The 17484-nt window shown below is 42.9% G+C and overlaps 1 protein-coding gene across 1 annotated transcript in view; it reads left to right on the top strand.

Annotated features, from left to right (window-relative positions):
* Positions 1-17484, top strand: part of LOC122790625 (amiloride-sensitive sodium channel subunit gamma-like) — a 1193300-nt gene that overhangs the window by 702782 nt on the left and 473034 nt on the right. The gene's annotated exons all lie outside the window — the stretch shown is intronic.

Genomic DNA, 17484 nt, shown 5'->3' with positions numbered 1-17484 from the left:
CCAGAAATATAACCAAAGAGAGGATTAGGAAGTATAATTAATTACAGACTGCAGCAATGGACAATAATTAATTAATTAATTTATTTATTTATTTTACATTTGTTTACTGGGAAAGTCTGACTGGGCATGGATCCCATTTTCAGCGGAGGCCCAGGGTGAAAATCTCCACAAAGATTAGTACAGAAAATATAGTAAATACAATAGACATGTTAATAAAGTACAGTACAGAGTCAAAAAGTTAATAAGGTACAGTTTCAAGGACAAGAAAGGAGCAAAAAGTATACTATAAGGAGCACAGTGTGTTACAACAAACAATACAGTTGAAAGGACATTTTGTTCAGTCATTTGGTTATCTTCATCAGTGGCTAGTACAGTAAACAAACACTGATTGAGTAAAAGTATAGAAAGGAGCTGTTGCAAGCTTTCATAGAAGGTTAAAATATGATATGATCTAATTAAGTGAAGCTACCCAGGGTCAGAACAATTACATAACCAAGAACTATATAAATAGGACGTGGGGAGTTTTTTTGAAATTATTTTTTGTTTTCAGTTGTTCTAATATCTACGGGGATGGTATTCCATGCTTTTGCAAAAGAAATGGAAAACAATGAGTCCCCAGTACTATTGTTGCTTTTGCCTATGTCAGCCAGTGCTTTATTGGTGGATCTTAATAAGTGTTTGTTAGAGTAGATATTAAGTAGACCATGAAGAGCAGGAACTCCATTGGGATAATATAGAATTTGGTGGGCTATTGTTAGCTGGTTATATGTGAGCAGGCTAGGTAAGTCTAACCAGGACAGTCGCTTGATTGCTATGCAGTGATGTGCCCTGAAGGGTGAGTCATAGCAAACCTAGCTATTTTATTGTAGCAGGTGTTTAGTTTGTTAAAGTCTGCTTTGTTTAGGTTGATGAGTATGGGGGAGGTATAGAGGAGTGTGGATGGTAGGGCTGTTCTTTGGATGGTGGCTTTACTGTCTTTGGTGAGGTACTTTTTGCATCTATATAGGTTTCAGAGTTTGTTATGGACTTCATTGTCTGTGCAATATGCATATCGAATTTCATGTTTTGATCTATGATAACCCCTAGAAATTTGGTGTGTTAGACAGGTGTGATAGCGGTGTTATTAGCTGAGAATATTGTGAATGTTGGTATGGGGTCTAAGGCTCTAGTGGGATAGAATATCATTAGCTGTGTTTTATTAGGGTTAAGTATTAGTTGAGAGCTGGCTAACCAGGTTTCAATAAAATAAGGCTTGAGAGGGTAGGAGGGTGGAAACAGACCTGGCAGAGAAACCAGGTCTACTCAAGAAACAGTACTGATTAGAGGTGACTAGAAAGAGTACATCTCAGGAGTTCTACCTTTAAACTAGGATAAAAAAGCAAAGGGATTGGCAAAGAGAAAGAAGAGAAGGGTTGGTGCCGAGTCTCTGTTGAAAAAAAATAGATGCTAAATACAGCAGACAAACAAGGGTGATTTAGAGTACAGATAGGTAGTACTACTGTGCAGTGCACGCACTCTGGGCAGGAAGGTGAGGGAGCTGCAAGCAGTTGCTGGCTACTGAGACTTGTCTGCATATATCAACTGGACATAAGCTGATTTAAGTATATTTTCTGCACTTATTTAAGATTTCAGTGAGTAAATATTGTGTGCCTTGGATTCAATAAATATTGTGTGTGTCTCTGAATCTCTGCAGTTAGCCATCTGAGCTCACTGAAAGTTGTTAGACTGCTTTGAAATTCATTTGTTAGTGTTAATTAGCTTGGGGGTTTCTACTAACATTAAAATCTGTGTTGGTTACATTTCTAGTAATCATTTTAAATCGAGTTGCTGGCTACTGAGACTTGTCTGCATATATCAACTGGACATAAGCTGATTTAAGTATATTTTCTGCACTTATTTAAGATTTGAGTGAGTAAATATTGTGTGTCTTGGATTCAGTAAATATTGTGTGTGTCTCTGAATCTCTGCAGTAGTTCCCCACCCACCCTCCCTGTTTCTTGTTGTGGTGTTAATCTTGGTGGCTTTGGAATTGCCCGCCCCTGCTGTAAATCTCTTTTTGCACACTCCTCCTGGACCCATCTCATTTGCTCACTCAACTGAGTACAGTGAGATCATATTTTGATTTTGGATACTCTTACCAGTCCCATCTCCTCTGCAGTGTACAGAGACAGCACTTGGGAAGGGCATTCCCCTATAGTATCTTAATCTGCTCTGTTTCCCCCATCTCAAAAAAAAAATAAATTTTTGCACTTTAACTGCCTTACTGTATTTGTGTTTCTTCCTACTTTATTACCTTATTTTGGTTTTGCCTCTTTTAAAAGTACTCAAGTAAATTTATTCTGCTGCCTTTATTACTGCTTGTTAGTAGCCTGATTAAATTGTAACTGTTATTCTAAGGCCCTTGGTTTAAGCACTTGGGCTTCAAACCAGTTGTTTTACATTAGGAAGGTTTGTGGTCTGCACTGTTGTGGCAGGACAGGTAGCGTACATCCTTCTAAATTGGGAACTGCTGATTGAAGGCTCAGTGTCTGTTATTCTAAAAGTGTATTAGTTCTAGGTTAAGGACTTGGGCTTCAGGCCAGTTATTTTACATTAAGAAGGTTTGTGGTCTGCACTCTTGTGGGAGGAGAGGCTAGATTCTGCCCTTCTGAGCTGGGAATTTTTGGTTAAAGGCTTAGTGCACATGCTTACTTGAACTGTTTCTTTCTGAAATCGGTATGCCTTGTTTGCTGTAGCATAGACTAGATTCAGGCTGGCTGGATCTAGCTTTGTTTGTATGAATTGTGCACTGACCCAGGCCGTCTTTTTTGGAGAAGGTTTCTCTGTACCTTAGTGGCAGGACTGTGTAGTTAGAACTTGTCTGATTGAAGACTGCTGGAACAGAGCTCAGCTTTAAGCTTTTTAACTGGTCAATTGGGTAAAGTGTTGTTTTGATTGTACCTGCCCTATTTTCTGGGGGGGAAAAAATATATATATATATATATATATATATATATATATATATATATATACATACATACATATATATATATATATATATATATATATATATATATATATATATATATATCTTTCTCGCCTTTCTGAACTAGTATAGTCCAGTTTTCATGTTATTGCTGAATCCAGGGTTGTGTTACAAGTTTCTGTGTTGCCATACCTTACTTTGATAGAAGGAAGTTTCTCTGTTCACCTGTGAGAGAGGGGAGCTTTGAGCAGGCTATCTGTCCCTGGAGGAGTGGTTTCAGCCCAGATGTTGGTAGTTTATTGGCCTTTTTGGGCTACTTTTGATTGTATCTGCTCTATTTTCTGACAAAAAAATGATATACTTGTTTCCCACCTTTCTGAACTAGTATAGTACAGTTTTCAGGTTATTGCTGAATCGAGGGCTGTGTTACAAGTTTCTGTGTTGCCATTACCTTACTTGGATAGAAGGAAGTTTCTCTGTTCACCTGTGAGAGAGGGGAGCTTTGTGCAGCCTATCTGTCCCTGGAGGAGTGGTTTCAGCCCAGAAGTTAGTAGTTTATTGGCAATTTTTAGATAATTTCTATCTCTTTCACTTCCCTGCTATAAAAACCTCATTTGCACAGTTTTTACGCTTCTATTCCGCTCAGCAAGTGCCTTCCAGGTGTTCTGCAGAGACTACAGCAGCAGAGAGACAAAAGAGTGACTTTGGAGTGATTAAGTATCAGTTTTCTGCTTTTCTTGCTGTCTTAACTAATTCTGCCTAAAACGCCAGTTTTTTTTTCTTAGCGAATCTGTGATTTAAAAAGTTTGTTATTGTATACATCTCCGCACAGCTCCTCGTGGTGTCCTGCAGAGTGATACAGGCAACTGGTAGGCTACACACACAAGTGTGCTAGCCGAATTAAAGCATTTACTGTGTTTCTGTACCTAATTTCTGCTACTTAAAAAAAATATATATATATATCCTTGTTTCCCGCCTTTACTGAACTAGAATAGTCCAGTCTTCAGGTATTGCTGATCTCTGGGCTGTGTCATAGTTCCTGTGTTGCCCATATCCTTATTTGGATAGGAGGAAGCTTCTTTGTTCACCAGTGAGAGTGGGGAGCTCTAAGCAGCCTATCTATCCCTTGAGGAGTGGTTCCAGCCCAGTAACTTGTAGCTTATTGGCCGTTTTGGGCCATTTCCTATCTCTTTCTAACCCTCTGCTTTAAAGCCAGCTTTAGCTCTCTTTTGCGCTTGTAATTTAAAATTTGTCCTGTTTGTTGCATTTACCTGTTGAGGCTACACACTCAAGTGCGCTAGCCTGTGTTACATATTTATTGCATTTTCCTGCTGTTTGTTGCAAAAACGAAAAAAAAAAAAATTATCCTTGTTTCCCGTCTTTCCTGACCTAGAGTAGTCCAAATACAGGCTTTGCTGTATTCTGGACTTTTGGAAAGTTCCTGTGTTGCCCATTTCCTTTCTTGGATAAAGGGAGGCTTCTTTGTTCACCAGTGGCAGTGGGGAGCTTATGTCAGCCTATCTATCCCTGGAGGAGTGTTCCCAGCACAAGAATCTGGTAGTCTATTGGCCGTTTTGGGCCAATTTCTAGCTCTTTCAAGTCCCCCTGTATAAAACCCGCTTTGGCGGTTTTTTTGTGCTTGTTACTACTCAGCCAAGCTCCTCGTGGTCCTGCAGAGTGGTGCTAGCAGCAGAGAGGCTAAAAGAGCGACTGCTAACCTGATAAAAGTGTTTTCCTGCTACTACCTGGGCGACTGTCCGATCTAGCTAAACTGCAAGTATTTCTGCATTCTTGAACTGTTTTAAACTGTTTAAAGTTGTTTTTGCACCTGCACTTTTAAAGTTTGTCCTGTTTGTTGCATTTACCTGTTGAGGCTACACACTCAAGTGCGCTAGCCTGTGTTACATATTTATTACATTTTCCTGCTGTTTGCTGCAAAAATGAAAAAAAAAATTTATCCTTGTTTCCCGTCTTTCCTGACCTAGAGTAGTCCAAATACAGGCTTTGCTGTATTCTGGACTTTTGGAAAGTTCCTGTGTTGCCCATTTCCTTTCTTGGATAAAGGGGGGCTTCTTTGCTCACCAGTGGCAGTGGGGATCTTAGAGCAGCCTATCTATCCCTGGAGGAGTGTTTCCAGCACAAGAATCTGGTAGTCTATTGGCCATTTTGGGCCAATTTCTAGCTCTTTCAAATCCCCCTATATAAAACCCGCTTTGGAGCGGTTTTTGCGCTTGTTACTACTCAGCCACGCTCCTCGTGGTCCTGCAGAGTGGTGCTAGCAGCAGAGAGGCTAAAAGAGCGACTGCTAACCTGATAAAAGTGTTTTTTTTGCTGCTACTACTTGGGCAACTGTCCGATCTAGCTAAACTGCAAATATTTCTGCTTCTTGAACTGTTTCAAACTGCTTAAAGTTGTTTTTGGACCTGCACTTTTAAAGTTTGCCCTGTTTGTTGCATTTACCTGTTGAGGCTACACACTCAAGTGCGCTAGCCTGTGTTACATATTTATTGCATTTTCCTGCTGTTTGTTGCAAAAAAATAAAAAAAAAATTATCCTTGTTTCCCGTCTTTCCTGATTTAGAATAGTCCAAATACAGGCTTTGCTGTATTCTGGACTTTTGGAAAGTTCCTGTGTTGCCCATTTCCTTTCTTGGATAAAGGGAGGCTTCTTTGTTCACCAGTGGCAGTGGGGAGCTTAGAACAGCCTATCTATCCCTGGAGGAGTGTTCCCAGCACAAGAATCTGGTAGTCTATTGGCCATTTTGGGCCAATTTCTAGCTCTTTCAAGTCTCCCCTGTATAAAACCCGCTTTAGTGCAGCTTTGCACGATTTTGCGCATAGAGCAGCAACGGGCAACGCCGCTTAATTGGGTTTAAACCATTCTCGGCTCCACAAAGTCTGCTCTTCACTTTTTCCCTTAGAACTGATCTAGTTCTCATAATAAACACCCTATTACTACTCTAAAGCCTGGCACTTGCTCACTAAAGCAATTATATAAGTCAGCACTAAAAAATTAAAAGCACTACACCCTCACAAACTCCCCTTGAGTACCTTGTTCCCCATTGGCCCTTTTTTCAATTATAAAGGAATTCCCAATACTATTCTAGCATGTCCAAAGGTCAGTTGTCAATCTCCTCTCCGGTCCAGCTGGTGAATCTGGGAATCTTGAGGCAATGTTACAACTGCCTCATGTACACAGACAACCCTCTCCTCCTCCCAACAAATTCCAACACATGTGAGAGATGCAACCATATAGCCAAACTGGAGGCTAAGCTCTCTCAACTCAGTACTGGCGTAACCAGTCAGGAGGAGAAGGAAACCACACTCACTACAATTCCTGTCTCACACAGACCTACCACGACAGCAAACCAAACACATAAACACACAAAAACATACTCGGAGGCTCTAAGTAAAAATCTGCCTAAGCAACAGAGACCTCCAAAGCAGACACCCAAGCAACCGCTACCCCAAAACAAAACACGTGCAACACATGGCTCACAAAGCCAGTGTGCCGAACAGTCACAGCCCTTAAGGCTAAACAACACACCTGATACACTTGTAATAGGTGACTCTATCGTCAGGCACACTGACGTCCCGCTCACCAGGCTGAACAAGGAGAAGGTCACGGTGAGCTGCCTGTCAGGCGCTAGGATCCGCCACATAACACAAGCACTCAGGTCACTCCAAGGCAAGTACAAATATGACTCAGTCATTATCCATGCTGGTGTAAATGACCTGCGACGTACCTCCCTGGACTACATGAAAAGAGACATAGAGGAGCTCTCTGAGCATGTAGCCCAGGCCGGTATGACCCTGACCTTGAGTAGCATCTTACCCTCACCAAGAATGATGCCACAATATGAAGACAAGATGATCAATTTCAACAACTGGCTTAAGTATTGGTGTCATTCAAAGGGGATCCAATGCCTATCAGCCTGGGATGACATGCTCGACAAGCCACGATGCTTCGCTAGGGATGGCTTGCACCTGTCACCCCTGGGCTTTCGGATATTGGCAAAGGCTCTTGCCACCCCCATAGTGCCTTTCTTAGGCAAGGCTCAAAAGACAAACCCACCTCCATAGGTATCACAAGGGATAAGAAACTAAGAGTAATGCTACTCAATGCCAGAAGTCTAAACCTCAAGATGCACGCACTCAAAACTCTCCTTAGCATGGAGAACATCGATATCTGTGCAGTAACAGAAACCTGGTTCAAGGCTCCCGAGAGCACCCCAGCACTACCAGGTTATACCTCATACCATGTTTTTCGGCCCCAAAACTTGGACCGAATCACAAAAGGAGGGGGAGTATCAATATTATCAAAGATACCCACACCTCCAGGTTGGTGGCACAGCACAAAGCATCAGAGACTATCCATGTGCAACTAACAGTGGGTAAAAATGCCTTCCAGTTTATAGCCTGCTACAGACCACCCTCCCAAACCCAGGAACCCCACTCGGCCTTCCTGAGAACACTGGAAAATATGAAGGTCTCTCCAAACACCATTATATTGGGCGACTTCAACTACCCAAACATAGACTGGGAGCATTACTCTAGCTCCAACACCCTAGCCCAAAGGTTCCTAGAATTTATAAACTCAAATGCTATGGAACAGCTTGTTACCACTCCCACAAGAGGGGAAAACATACTGGACCTGATCATCACCAACATGGGGGCTCTATGCTCCAGACCAGAAGTGTATCCCTCACTGGTAAGATCAGACCATAAACTAATCTCACTAGATATTCACATCCCGACCCCAGCCCCTGCCCAGAAAACCACAGTGAAAAACTTCTCTAAAGCAAATTTCACACTCCTCAAAACCGAGGTGGAATCCTTCAAAGTCCCCGGGCCTGTGGAAAATATGGCCCAGACCGCAGAATCCTTTATAAATGCATTCTAAGAACACTTTCAGGAATGCATGGATCATGCAATCCCAAACAAAACCAAGACCTAATCCTCCAAAGGCAGGCGTCCTGTCTGGTGGACCCCAGCCATAAACAAACTATACAATAGAAGGAGGAAGCTACTACATGATAGAGCAAAATCCCAAAAAGGGAAGGCATCTCTGATCAGTATTAGCAAAAAACTACGGGCACTCATAAAATCATCTAAGGCCAGCTTCGAGAGAAAAATTGCACAGGACACCAAGGATAATCACAAGGCTTTCTTTAGTTATGTTAGAAACCTGGGTGGGAATTCCCAGATATGCTCAGAATTAGTCCAGAATGATAAAAAATACACCAAATCCACAGACATTGCCAACATCCTAGCCGACAGGTTCAGTGCAAACTTCTCCCCCCCCCCTTCCCCACCAAAAGGGAAAATATCTATCCCAGCAGAGTGCTGCCCCCCTGACATCTCAGATGCTCAGGTAAGAGCCGCCCTCTCCAAAGCAAAAAACACAGCATCAATGGGACCAGATGGTGTCCCTTGGCTGCGTCCTACATGAACTCCAAGAAGAACTAAACCCAAACATAAAACTACTGTTCAATCTCAGCCTTACTACAGGATATGTACCCAAAGAGTGGCGTACAGCAACAGTGGTCCCTCTCCACAAAGGTGGTGCCTCAACGGATCCTGGAAACTACTGCCCCATAAGCCTGACTAGCTTGGTCTGCAAAGCTATGGAAAGGATCATCATGGACCTCATAAATAAAGATATTGGGGACCTACAGACACTGGATCCTACCCAGTTTGGCTTTGTTAAGGGCAGATCCTGCCTCTTAAACCTGGTTGATTTCTTTGAAACAGTCACCAAGGCCATTGACGAGGGGAAGGTGGTCCACACAGCCTACCTGGACCTCGCAAAAGCCTTCGATACAATACCCCACTCGGGCATTATAGATAAGCTCACCAGCTTAAACATAAACCCCTATGTCACTAGATGGGTTGCAAACTGGTTCAAGGACAGAACCCACATGGTTAGAATTGCTGGAGCCATGTCAGACTCCAAACCAGTTACAAGTGGCGTCCCACAAGGCTCAGTCCTGGGACCTCTCTTGTTCGGTATATATTTCTCGGAGGTACAGGCCAACACGGAAGGACTGTGGCTGACCAAGTTCACAGATGACTCTCCAGCCGACACAAGCATCCTACAAAAGGGCTTAATAGAAACAGACAACTGGTGCCAGAGCCATGGCCTCAAGCTAAATGCCAAAAAGTGTATAGTCATCCCCTTCGGCAAAAACAAAGTGCCCACAAATTACCACATAGATAGTATTCCATTAAGTACGGAAGAAGTAATTAGGGACCTGGGGACCCAAGTTGATAGCAATCTCTCATTCGACAACCATGTGGCCAAAGTGGTTAGAAAATCATTTTATATAGCCCACCTAATCATGAAGGGATTCACATCTAGATCAGGGGAGGTCATCGTGCCTCTTTACTCATCCCTCATCAGGCCCATAATTGAGTACAATGCCCCTTTTGGGATGTACCTTACCAGACACCTGCAGCAACTGGAAAGACCCCAAAAGTACCTCACCAAGAGGATCAAAGGGCTCAAACAGACGCCATATGCTGCCCGGTTAAAGAAACTCCAGCTCTACTCAGTGGCATACCGCCTGCTCAGAGGCGATCTGTGCCTGACATATAAAGCCATGTCCAACCCGGAAATGCTGCACCTCAGAAAATCCAAATCCCATCGAGCTACGCGTTCGAGAGACTTGAACCTCAGCACTGAAATAAATAGGACATGCTGGAGGGACAGATTCATAACCCAGAGGCTCCCTTCACTCTGGAATAAAATCCCAGTCCAGGTTAGGCAGAGTCCCTCATTGACTCTCTTCAAGAGGAATCTTGATGAGTGGATGGGAGATCGTAGATTTACTCCGGGTATAACTTCTGTGTCACCGTTAGACAGATGCACAGTATACTAACCTCGAAAAAGGGCATAGCAAAATTCATTTTAAAATGGGTGGTGAAAGCCAAACACACTCTGGCTAGGCTTGTAAATGCCCTAGGGCAGATAGCCTAGTATGAACCTATGAACCTATAAGACATAGAGGTTGGGTATGGGTTGTTCAAGAATGACAAAAAAGGGACAGGTAATGCAGAAACAATCCACATAAAAGGGAGTATCAGATGTGAGGTCAAAGAAGAGGAAGGACAAAACCCCTTAAAGAGGGCAAAGGAGCAGGTAAGGTCCAAGCCAAGTTTAACTGCCATATCGGTTAAAGTAAATGAAGGGAAAGTACTGGTGGACTGACACAGTACAATGTCCCTCGTACACATCAGGAGAGATTAATGGAGACTGGATATTAAAATAAAAGAACAGGGAAGAAGGAAGATCATGTCATCTGTCACACTGCACTTCTGTGACCTGCACTGAGTTAAGGAACAGACAAAAAGAAACTCATTGTCTCTGAAACTAGAGCAAGCTGCTTGCTACAATATAATTACCATAACACTGAGCACTTCAGTGCTTCATCTGCGACTGCCTGACTGCAAATGTAGCAATGGCATTCATTAAAGAAGCTTCAGCAGCCTCACTGTTTCATAAAGCAATGCCACTACTGCCTTCCTGCATCTTTGAGATATGCTGATCCTGCCTCCAGACAACTTGCATTTGGTGCAGCTTGCCCTAGTTACATCTCTGCTCATGGAGATCAGAATCATTATAAACACCTTGCAAAATTCCAAACTCCTTGGCAGAGAGGGAACAGCAACTGATATTTTGCACCATCAGAGTTTCAATCAAATGATGCAAAGTAATACCAGAAATGACAGAATTGTGGATGTCATCCTAACCAAGGTAGAGGGGGGGAGGTCATGAATGTCCAGGTGAAGGCATTATTAACCAGCAGTGATCATGTCCTGTAGGGATTTGAGTAGAGTGCTGAGGAGAAAAATTAAAAAACAAAGGCAATAGTGTTTCATTTTAGGCAGCAGATTATGTTCAACAGGTGGAGGAGTTCAAGGTTGACATAGGGCACAGAGAATAAACTGACAGAGTAAACAAACTATGGGAATAAGTAAAGAATGACGAAATCAGAGCCATGGTCAATGGTTTGAGAAAGAGGGGAAAAGAAGGAGAAGGGTGCTTTAGTGAAAATGAAGCCAGTAATCAGGGAAAAAAAGAACTGCACAGTGTGAGAATGACTTAGCTACAGGACAAATGTTAGAGTCTAAAAAACTTGCAAAGGAAGGGACAGAGAGGTAAAAGAGGCATAGCGCAAGGAAGACGGCAGAAGAGCAACAAAGCTGGTGAGAGCAATAAAGCCAAATCTGGAGTGCAGTTGGAAGTTGGCAAGAGGATCAACAGAGTTATTTTTAAGTATACAGCAGGAAGAAAGACGCAAAGGACAGACTTATCCAGGCTGAGCAAGGATGGTAGAGGGGTCATGGAAGACTGAAAAAAGCAGAGGTACTGAATAATATTTTCTTCTTTAGCCTTTATAAAGGAAAGCATGTGGAGGGTGTCCCACTGGAATAAACATAGTACAGAGTGAGAGGAAAGTACAGTTGTGTACACTTACCATAAATGTAGATGTTCGAGTGTATTCACTGTTGCAGTCATTACATTAGGGGTAATCTGCTGGCAGGTTGCCCTCAGTCAGCCTGAATAACAATGTCTTGGGTCCTGCATCGGCTGCTGTGTCCTCTTCCATGATGTCAGGTCGTCAGGGGTATAAAACATGCAGCCGACGCCATTTTAATCAGTTTTTCCTGCCCCAGATGTCAGGTGCCCCCCCCAAATGGGGAGCAAATATATATATATATATATATATATATATATATATATATATATATATATATATATATATAAATAAACAGTAAATATATAAATACACCTTAGAAACATAAAATTTACCTTCAACTAAAAGCAAATACACCACAAAGGCTTTTGAGTATAGTGAAGGAAAGAAAAGGTATAGAATGGGGGATGGTGGGTGGGTAACCCGGACTGCAACAGTGAATACACTCGAACATCTACATTTATGGTAAGTGTACACAACTGTACTATGTTCTTCATGTTTCACTGTTGCAGTCATTACATTTGGGTAGAATCCCAAAGCTATGGATGGGAGGATGGAACTAAACAGCATTAGGAGCAGCTATAAGGCCCTGCAAGACTGCAGTGGCAAAGCCTGGCCTGGATTTAGAGAAGAGAGGTAAATGGTAATGCTTTGTGAACATATGAACAGAGCTCTAAGTAACAGCTTCTAGAATTTCTTTGGTTGGGACCCCTCTGAGAAAAGCTACTGAAGTAGAGGCAGCCCTGGTGGAATGGGGCATAATCCCCTTGGGCACTGGTTTACCATGGTGCAAATAGCAGTAACAAATGCAGTGGCATATCCATTTAGAAATAGTCTGCTTTGGTATAGCCTTCCCCTCTGATCCTGCAGCAAATGCAACCAGTAGTTGCTCAGACTTTCTTAGAGATTTTGTCCTGTTTAAGTAGAATCTTAGTTGTCTGTGTACATCCAATGAATGCAGAATCTGCTCCCCCTTGTTCTGTGGATTTGGGAAAAAAAAGTTGTCAGGTGAATGGTTTGGTTAAGAGCCACACTGGATACCACCTTAGGCATAAAGGAAGGATTGGTCCTGAAGGCCACCCTGTCCAGGTAAAATATAATGAAAGGCTCCACTGCCATGAGAGCCTGTATGTAGTTCTCCTTCTAGCTGAAGTGACTGCCAAAAGAAAAGCTGTCTTCCAAGAAAGAAACTTTATATCCGCAGTATCTGCTGGTTCAAAAGGAGGTAGGGTGAGGTTTTCCAGCATAAAATTGAGGTCCCATGTGGGAGTTGGCAATCTCCTGGGAGGCCTTACATTTTTGGCCCCTCTGAGACACTGTTTTAGCAGTGGATGAGAAAAGAGAGGAGGCTCTGTGTTGTAATGAGCCAAGATGGCAGAGGCATGGATTTTTATTGAAGAAAAAGATAGGCCCTTGTCAAGCATCTCAGTTAAGTATTGTAAAATCTGAGAAATATTGGACTTTGCTGTGTCTATTCCCTGTGCTTGGTTCCAAGCACAGAATCTCTTCCATTTACCAGCATAAGATTTTCTAGTACTAGGCCTTCTGGCTTCCAAAATGACATCCATCACAGGTTTACTGACAGATGTGGTTTGAATAATTAGTTGATTGGCCATGCTGCAGGATTAAGAGTTTGGAGTTGAGTGTGCAGAATTTGATAGTTCTGCTGAGACAGTAGGAGAGATGTCTGAGGCAAGTACCACGAAGGAAGGTGTGACATATTCCTTAGAAGTGGATATGAGTGTTGGCGAGGCCAGTCCGGAGCAATTAAAATAATTTTTGGTTTTTCCTGTTGGACGTTTAGTAAGACCTTGGAGTAGAGGCAGAGGGGGAAAGGCACAGTCTGACAGGTTTTTCCAGCTGAAGGGTAGAGCATCCACTTTCCATGCTTTTTTGCGATGAGTTCTCGTGCAGAATTTGTCCAACTGATAGTTTTGGGGTGAGGCAAACAGATCTATGTCTGGGCTCCCCCATTTCTGTGTTAACATGCTGAAGATTTGTGGATCCAGTCTCCATTCGTGCAGGTCCATAAAATTTCTGCTTAGGTCGTCTGCCACAGTATTTTGCTTTCCTGGCAGGAATTGAGCTTGAAGTTGTATTTGGTAAGTCAAGGCTGTGTTCCACAAGGCCATTGCTAGTCTGCAAAGGGGGTAGGAATGGGTACCCCCCTGCTTGTTTATGTACCACATAACTGTGATGGTGTCCGTCTTTATCAGTAGTTGTCCTGGATGAAGTAAGTCCTTAAAGGCTGTCAAAGCATTCTGAACAGCTAGCATTTCTTTCTGGTTGATATGCAGATGCATTTGGTTTGGGCTCCATTTGCCCTGAATGCATCTCCCTGCCAGGTGGGCCCCCCAAGTATAGTCTGATGCATCTGTAGTTAGGGTTATGGTGGCAGGGGGGTAGAGTGAATGACAGTCCCTTGTTTTGGTGACATGTCTCTACCCACCAAATAAACTCCTGTTGTAGGCATGGAATGAGAGGGATCATTGTTTCCAGGCTGTGACAATGTTGAATCCATAAACTTTTTAGGTACCATTAAAGTTTCCTCATATGCAGTCTCACATATGGAATTAGTAGAATGCAGGATGCCATGAACCCCAAAGCTTGCAGAATTTGTCTTGCAGATAACTGGGTTTTTGTTGCAAGTTGTTTGAAATATGTTGTCAATTGCAGTTGTTTGTCTGGCATGAGGTAAGCCATCTGGGCAGCTGTATTCAAGCTTGCACCCAGGAATGTAATTATTTGAGAGGGTATCAGTTGTGATTTCTTTTCATTTATGGTGTATCCTAGGCATGCTAGAAGCCTTTTTACAAATGCCAGATGTTGAAGAAGAGTGTCCTTGTCCTCTGCCTGAATGAGACAATCGTCCAGATAAGGATACATTTGAATGTTTTTTTGTCTGCAGAATGCAATTACTGGTGTCAGGCACTTTGTAAAGACCCTGGGCGCAGTTGATAAGCCAAAGGGCAGTGTAGAGAATTGGTAATGCAAAAAACCTGCTTTGAAGTGGATGTATCTTCTGCAAGATTCCCTTATTGGGATATGCAGGTATGCCTCTTTTAAGTCTAGAGTTACTAACCAAGCATTCTTGCCTAGCATAGGCAATAGCTGTTGTAAAGTCAGCATTCTGAATTTTGGAATGTACAGGAACTTGTTCAGAATCGATAAGTTCAGTATTGGATGCCATGAATTGTCTTTTCTGGGTACCGGGAAAAGCCTTGAATAAAATCCTTGTCCTTTTTCCTCTTCTGGTACCGGTTGAATAGCCCCCATATCCATGAGGGACTTTACTTTTTTCTGGGCCTCTGCCCACTGGTTTTGTGGCAGATCCGGCCATCCGTTTGGAATTGGCAAAGTATGGAAATGAAATCTGTACCCCTGGGATACTATGTTTAATACCCACTTGTCCTGGGTAATTAACTGCTAATTTTGAGCATGAAGTGCTAGTTTCCCCCCTAAGGGGGCTGCCAAAAGGTAAGTGCTTGGAGATGGTAGAGGAAAGTCATTGAGACTGCTTACTGTAGGGTTGTGCTTTGTTACCTCCAGATCTGGAGGTGGAGGCACCCCATTGCTTTGACCTGTATGATCCCTGTGATTGATATCTGGAGCCTTTTGAGCACCTGGGTTTGGCCTGAGTGGCTCTGTTGGACACAGGAAAGGACCATTTCTTAGTAGGCCGGTGCCTACTAAACCTGGGTGGCTGCACTTGCAAAAAATCTTTTACCGTTTGCATAGATTTAGCTTTGTCTTCCATTTTCTTTAAAACCTCTTCGGCCTTTTTACCAAACAGAGTATCATGCTGTAAAGGGGCATCCAACAATTTAGCTTTAACATGATCAGGCAGATTTTTCTCCTTGAGCCAGGCATGCCTTCTTATCACAGATCCAGTAATGGCGGCCATACAAGAGGCCTCCAAGGAATCAAAACCACATTGCAAAGTATGCTTTCCAACCTGTTCTGCTGCATGCAATAAATCCTGTAACTCTTTATTTTCCACACAATCAGAAATCAACATAATTTTTTGTTTCAGTAAGCCCATAACATGCTGTTGACATTTAAGCATATGAAACTGGCAGTTTAAAGCCCTGATTGCCAAGGTTGCAGACATATAAACCTTCTTACCCCATCTATCCAGCGCCCTGGAATCTCTATCAGAAGGGGTAGGATTTTTGGCTTTCTTGGGACCCAGAGAAATAGTCTCAGGATCAGCAGCAGGATTTTTGAAAAGAAATTTGTGGGAGTCAGGAACCCTGTAATATCTGTCTGGCTTACTAGGAGCCGGAGGCAAGGAATCAGGAGCCATGCTTGATTTCGAGAACACATCATCCACAATGTCTAATACAGGAGGTATTGCCAAAGGCCTATGTTGAGGAAGAAGAAGGAAATCCCTAAGCCTCTTTTTTTGATTCTGAGAAGTCCTGACTCTCCCAGTGAAAATGTTCCCTTAAAGTATGCAAAGTCTCTCCAAAACAGTAATTCTCAGGAGGAGATGCAGATGGGACTGATTCCTCTGCATCAGAATCCTCATAAGGTGGAATAGAAAATTCCTGCTCAGAAGAGGAATCAGAAGAAATGGAAACCTGATCTGAAGATTCCTAATCAGTGCCTTGCCTAAGTCTCTTAGCAGAGGGGGGTTGGGAACCCCTGATCAAGATAATTAAATCCTCAGCCATTTTGATCATTTGTTTTTTAGGCATAGGGGCCTGAACATGTGGCTCAGGCATCAGTTTTTTAGACACAGAAGTTGTTTTTGACCTTGTTTTTGCTGCTGGCGTCGGTTTGATATAAAAATGTTGAGGCCTGAAAACACCCTCAGAAGCTGGTGCCTGCTCAGCAGCTCCAAGGGAGAGACATCCATGGGTTCAATACTTTGCGAATCTCGAGGCATACCAGACTCCAAATGGGTCTCAGTAGAGGCCTCCGACTCAAAAGTAGCGGGTATTAGGGGCTGCGAAAGCGCCTCACTGAGCACCGGTGAACCGGCGACTGGTTTAGGAGAAGCTTCGTCATCAGTTTTGGACCTCGACAGTCTGTTTGTGAACTCCGGTAGTCGGATTGCTAACCGATGACATTTCAGGGTAGTTAAATCTTGAACCAAAATATTTAGAGGCAAAAATATACTGACACTTAATAGTGCGTTGGTTAAATTTAGCACAAAACCGACAGCAAGGCACGTTGTGGTCAGGGCCTAGGCAAGGAATACAGTACAAATGAAAATCCTTATGAGGTATTTGCTTCCCACAAGTAATGCAATTATTAACTTTTACTGACATCGGTAAGGAGCAAGAAAAAGTTTCCCCAACGGGGTACTTAGCTTTAGTTTAAAGACTTCGGTTCTGAAACTCGAAAACGAAAATTTCAGGAGTCGGCCGGCCGGCACTTGCGAACTGCTTTGTCTTCGGGCACCGTGCGGCAAGACAGACTGATTAAAATGGCGTCGGCTGTATGTTTTATACCCCTGAAGACCTGACGTCATGGAAGAGGAGATAGCAACTGAAGCAGGATCCAAGACTTTGTTATTCAGGCCGACTGAGGGCAACCTGCTAGCAGATTACCCCTAATGTAATGACTGCAACAGTGAAACATGAAGAACATCAACATACTCCAGACTGGAGAAAGCAGTTGGCAGATAAAAGGGCAACATGGCTCAAGGCAAAGGAAGATCTCACAATGCTTTGGGATGATGAGCTTAAGGATCAAATACACTGCATCCCAGAATCGTCATGACATGGTCAGTGTGTTTGCAGATTTAATGATAGAGATCTTCATCAGATCACTGGGTAATTTGCAAGTGCTTGAGAAATGTAGTACAGCAAGTATGGTACCCTTGAACAGTGAGAGCAGTGGGTAAAATAAGGGAAGCTACAGGCCAATTAGTGCAACAGTAGTAGCAGGGAGTCATGAAAAGAATTCTGAAGGGGAAATTTAATTGCTTCCTAGAAGATGACAACCTCCAGAACAGCAGTTAATATAGGCTAATGATCAGGTGGGGCTGACAGCCAAATCTGATTTAATTTCATGTCTGGATTACAGGATA

This window comes from Protopterus annectens, chromosome 16.part0 (assembly GCF_019279795.1).
Source record: "Protopterus annectens isolate FY-2018-M chromosome 16.part0, PAN1.0, whole genome shotgun sequence".
NCBI classification, from domain to species: domain Eukaryota; kingdom Metazoa; phylum Chordata; order Ceratodontiformes; family Protopteridae; genus Protopterus; species Protopterus annectens.
The sequence above is the reverse complement of the archived record's forward strand: the minus strand, read 5'-3'. Positions and strand labels throughout refer to the sequence as shown.